This window comes from Ursus maritimus, unplaced genomic scaffold, assembly GCF_017311325.1.
Source record: "Ursus maritimus isolate PB19 unplaced genomic scaffold, ASM1731132v1 scaffold_5, whole genome shotgun sequence".
Lineage (NCBI taxonomy): Eukaryota > Metazoa > Chordata > Mammalia > Carnivora > Ursidae > Ursus > Ursus maritimus.
In genome coordinates this window covers 75104520-75110519 of record NW_024426663.1, presented here as the reverse complement: position 1 = coordinate 75110519, position 6000 = coordinate 75104520, and positions in this window count along the sequence as shown.

Genomic DNA, 6000 nt, shown 5'->3' with positions numbered 1-6000 from the left:
AATGATCAAAAAGAGAGCATGTGGGGGGGGGGAGGTTGGTGATGACCTTTAAGTGATGTTTCCAAGCCTAGGGTGGAGAAATCAGCTGATGGTAATACAGTTGAAAGAAGATTTAAAATAACAGCCTAGAATCATGTAAGGAAACTAGGCAAGACGGGAGCTGTCCACAGTACTACATAGGAATACAGAATGCTAGGAATAAGCCCAGGCATAGAGACCTGGGAGAAATTGAATGTTGACTTCTTTCAGAATTGGAGTTGAACGTGGAGCTGCTCTGCCGCTGGATCCTTTAGATACACTTAGATCAAATGTGAACAAAGTACCCCGAGACACACCACTTCCTCTTTTCATACACTGTCCTCAAGACCACAGTTAAGTGGTCTCACCTGACAATCTGAGCAAAATTGGTCTAATTTAGGGGCGCCTGGGTGGCACAGCAGTTAAGCGTCTGCCTTCGGCTCAGGGCGTGATCCCGGCGTTGTGGGATCGAGCCCCACATAAGGCTCCTCCGCTATGAGCCTGCTTCTTCCTCTCCCACTCCCCCTGCTTGTGTTCCCTCTCTCGCTGGCTGTCTCTATCTCTGTCGAATAAATAAATAAATAAATCTTTAAAAAAAATTTGGTCTAATTTGAATCAGGGTAGTACAATTGTCTCATCTGGAGTTACTTGTGTGTATCCTTTTCTCCCTTTGAGACAATGTCGTTTTCATCACTGTATCTATCACAGTACATGCACGGCTCTGTGCGCACAGGTCAATTAATGTTGTTCCACGATTCTTGAAATATTTCCAACACGACTTCCACAAGCTCTTTCACAACTCCTTAAGAACTTGGGTAAATCACTGAGATTATAGAGATATTAAATTTTAACACTGGAAGTAACAGTAGACATGTTCAAGGTCTGCGAAGGCAAAAAATGATTTTGTCATTGTGGCCAACTATGATTGATTGCTCCTGACTGCTGGGAGCTCTGCTTTGAGAAGGATTCTAAGGTCATTTCCTACGNAAAGAGTGCTACAATTCATTAGTGATGCCTGCTAGGGAAAATGGTGCGTACTTGCCATCCTTTATCTGGGATATTATCTCATTTTACAGATATAAGAAGTGAGTTTTAGAGAGTAAGTAATTTGCTCAAAATCCAATAGCTATTTACTGTCAAAGCCAAGACAACCTAGGTCTCCTTTATCAGTGCTCACGTCATTATAAAATCCTAGGACAGAGTTTTGTTGTTGTTTTCTTCTAATTGACAATTCAATTTTCCTATAGTACTACGTCCACTTGTTTAGATTTTTTTTTTTAAGTAGCTGAAGACACAAGAGTAAAAGCTTCAAAACTTGACAAAGATTTGGGCATATTACTGTGTCCATATCTAAAAAACAAAAACAGGGGCGCCTGGGTGGCGCAGTCGTTAAGCGTCTGCCTTCAGCTCAGGGCGTGATCCTGACGTTGTGGGATCGAGCCCCACATCAGGCTCTTCCGCTATGAGCCTGCTTCTTCCTCTCCCACTCCCCTTGCTTGTGTTCCCTCTCTCGCTGGCTGTCTCTATCTCTGTCAAATAAATAAATAAAATCTTAAAAAAAATAAATAAATAAATAAAAAACAAAAACAAAAACCTACTTATTTTAAAGACTATTAGACAAGATGTTAACCTAAAAAATTGTGTTATTCATCTTCCCCAAACCAGTATCTATTAGCTATCTGTGGCTGTATAACTCATCAACCCCAAAACATGGTGGATTAAAAAAAAAGTCATTTATTAACTCGCACATTTCTATGGGTCAGAAATGTGGGGGGGGGGCGCCTGGGTGGCACAGCGGTTAAGCGTCTGCCTTCAGCTCAGGACGTGATCCCGGTGTTGTGGGATCGAGCCCCACATCAGGCTCCTCTGCTATGAGCCTGCTTCTTCCTCTCCCACTCCCCCTGCTTGTGTTCCCTCTCTCGCTGGCTGTCTCTGTCAAATAAATAAATAAAATCTTTAAAAAAAAAAAAAGAAATGTGGGTGGGAATGACTTGGCTTGGCAAATTCAGCTTGGTCTTTCATGAGATTGGAGTCAAACAGTGGTTAAAACTAGGGTCATCTCAAAGCTGAGACTATCTAAACGGAGAGGACATGAAAAGCTAGAGGCTGCAATACTTGGGCACCTCAGGCATCCTCACTGTCTTTGTGTGGTCTTGCCACGTGGTTCTCCAGCCTGGTGGCTTCAGGGTAGTCAGACTTCTTACAAGTCAGCTCAGGACTCCCACAGTGCGTGTGGGAGGGAAGAGAGGGAAAGATAGCCTACTGGAAGTTGTCCTACCTTAAGTAATCGAGCCTCAGAGGTCACGGAGTATCACTCTGTCATATTCTTTTGGTCAAGGCAGTTACAAAGCCCACCCAGACCCCACCTCTCAATGGAGGAGTGTTCACGTCGTGTTGTCAGATGACAATATGGCATGGGATATATAATATTACCTGCCACGAAGGATTAGTAAGAGTCCAATGTTGGCATTTCAGGGAAGAGTTCAAAAGCAACCATATCATAATGTTCTGGGTATCAGTGTATTATTAATCATCCCAGATTAAGATTGCCACACAGCACCCACTTAAATTTCAACTTCAGATAAGCAATGAATAATTTTTCATCTAATTATGACCTATGCAACATTTAAGACATACTTATCCCCCAAAAAATATTCGTTGTTTATCTGAAATTCAAATTTAGCTAGACATCCTGCATTTTTATTTGCTAAATCTGGCAACCCTATCCCAGACTGACTCACATGGTCAAAGAAGCAATGTTTTCATCTGGTGCTGAGGCTGGGAATGAGAAAATCTTAGTGCCAGTGTTACCATTAGTCTCCAAGTTTGCCTGGATTTGGTGACCACAAGTGCTGTATCTAATGCTCTTTCCATCTCTGGAGTGGAAAATTGACTTCCACGCTCTAAGACGAGAGTGAATTTGGGATCATTGTCTTTTTAGCTCTCTGATTTCCCAGAGTTTTCTTTTTCAATCTTTCAGCTGTGCATAAGCTGATCTCCTGGCACTGGTTTTGTTTCCTGACAGGCAACATTAATTCATTTTCACATTCACACTCAAATCACTTCCCTCTCTAACAACAACAATAATGGTGAAAGCCCATTTGGAAAACAGCTTGATGGAACAGCTGCTTCGTACTCATTATGAGTCTAACACTTTCTCTAATTTGGGGGAAGGGATGCCCACAACTATAAGTACATTGCAGTTCAGGTATCCAGTAAACACTGCACTTCTTTTTCTGATGTATTTTTCTACTCATGCAATTAATATATAAAATGTTTACTCAATTTTTATACCGTCTCAAGTGACTTACTAACATTTTCACCATAATCTCCAGGCCTGTCCAACCAGATGTCTTGCAATGGCTCCCTCATTATTCTGTAAGTTCCAAAGCTGCCTCGCATTCCCAACATCAAACAAACACTGGCTTAGATGCTTCCCCTTATGTAGTATCATTACCTGTTACGTAATCTATTCTGGGTCCTCAAATTAAGATCAGAAATTTAAGATATTCGCTAACAAACTAATAGCATAAATGTCATTATGTTCTTCCTCTGCTACCAACAAGTACCAGCAGTGTGACTCACCTGAATGCATGTTGCCATGGGAACTATCAGAGCGATGTACTACTACTTGCAGGAAATGGCCTTGGTAGCAAGATAATATTAGGTCCCTCCATTTAATTCATAGGTAGAGCCCACTTTCCTCTTTCATTGCTACAACAAAGTGTTAGTGGACACTGCTGGTGTCAACCCGACACTCATTGACTTCTTTTGCCTTAATAACAGAACTTCAGTTTTAAACAACTAGCCACTCCCTCCCACCATGTGTCTAAAGGGACAACGGAGGGGCTTTAGACACCCAACACTGAGACCAATCATCACGTATCTTGACGTACACCAAACTCAGCTCCTGAGTAGACTAAGTCAAAGAGAAAAACGCTATGTTCCTGGCCACAGTCATTGGTTCAAGGGTAGCAGGTAGACATGGAAAGACAAGGAGACAGTCCCAGTTACACTGAAGGCCAAGCTTAGGTATTATCAGGATTAGTCTAGGAATTACGACAACACTAATACCAATGAAATGGAGAGATGGAAAAGCCTGGGTCCTTGATGACATTACTGAGTGACTGCTTTGTGCCACACTTGAAGCCAACACGGGAGATAATAAATTGCCTTATTGATTAATCATTGTGAGTCAGGATTTTCCGATTCTAGCAGCCAAAAGCTTCCTCACTAATACTAGATATAGAATGGGGGATCCAGCCAAAAGTAAAACAATTTTAATCTTTTTCTCAAGCAGTTTTTTTAAAAAGTTAATTTTAAGTAAGAGTTGATATGCTATATAGACCTTTTTCTAAAAATATAATAAGACTGCATTTCCCAGCCATCATCTCAGATAGCCTGGAGTCTGTGTGGCTGGGTGAAGCCAACAAAATGGAAAATGAGTGGGTTCTAAGATTCTGGCCCTTAAAATCATCTCCCCAAATCCTCTATCTCTTTCTTCCCTTCCCCAGAAACTTCAGAAGTGAGATATTTGGATGCCGTAACTATAAGGTGGAAGCAGGCTGGTTCCCTGATGTCCTGCTTGGAGACAAGCTTCTCAATTGATATGAGCCTGGGATGTAGGCAAGAAAACGGTTTCATGTTAAGTGATTGAGATTTCAGGATTTATTTATCACAGTACATAGAGCCTAGCCTAGCTAATACACCAGGACAGAACTCAACTACTAGACAATAGTAAGAGTAAGAGGGAAAGTCTGTTCTAAAGTCTGTGCCGTGTTCGGAGGAACAGTGGCTATACTGACTAACTAGGTGTGTTTTAAACAATTAGAATGTGAATGTAATTTCAAACAAGTAGAGAGAAAAAGAAAATGCAATCATTCACACTTGAGGTGAAATGTCATGATATCTGTGATTGGCTTTAAAATCCTTCAACCAGGGGTGCCTACCTGGCTCAGTCAGTAGAGCATTTCTCTGATCTCGGGGTCATGAGTTTGAGCCCTACACTGGGGATAGAGATTGCTTTAAAAAATGGCTTAAACAAATAAACCAAGAAAGAAAAAGAAAAAAGGAAAGGAAAGGAAAGGAAAGGAGAAAAGAAAAGAAGGAAAGAGGAGAGAGAGAGAGAGAGGAAGAGAGGAAGAGAGGGAGAGAGGGAGGAAGGAAGGAAGGAAGGAAGGAAGGAAGGAAGGAAGGAAGGAAGGAGGAAGGAAGGAAGGAAGGAAGGAAGGAAACACCTTTGTAACTCCCACCCTTTAAATAAATAAATAAAAATAAAATCCTCCCACCAAAAAGGAGAGGGAAGGGTTAAACTAAGTATATGTGGCAAACATTGATCATTGCCACATTTATGTAAGAATAATAGAGGGATTTATCCTATATCCCTTACTTTCATATATGTTTAAGTTTTTTTAATAAAAAGTAAAAACAAAAAACCCACAATAAACAGAAAGCGGAAAAATCATATGGCAGAAATAAATCCAAATAAAATGGTAGTCCTAATAAGTGTAAAGGTAGCAATCGCGCTAACTAAAAGTGAAAGACTTTCAGATTCAGGGGAAACAATGAAACAAAACCAAAATACAGCCATATCCTGCCTACAAGGGAGACAACAAAGATAAAGTGATAATACCCATGCTGAGAGTAAAGAGAGGATAAAGACCAGCAAAAACGAACCAAAAGAAAGGTGACACTGCTATCTGATTTAGATTCTAAAGCTAAGTGTTATTAAATATGGCAGACCGTTGATAGCCTTCCCAATATCCATTTCTCCCTTGTCCCTTCGTAAGAGAACCCTGCTTTTGTTCAGTTACCCATCTCTCTACCATGGGACGTAGAGGAAAGGTGACCTCAGCCCCAACTCGGCGTTAACAGTGATTAGTGTCTGTCAATCACTGAGAGCTTTTCTACTTGCCAGTGGTTTGTTGAGAAGCAGACACGTCACCTCTTTCTTCTTACAAAAATTAAGTGTGTAATACCAAT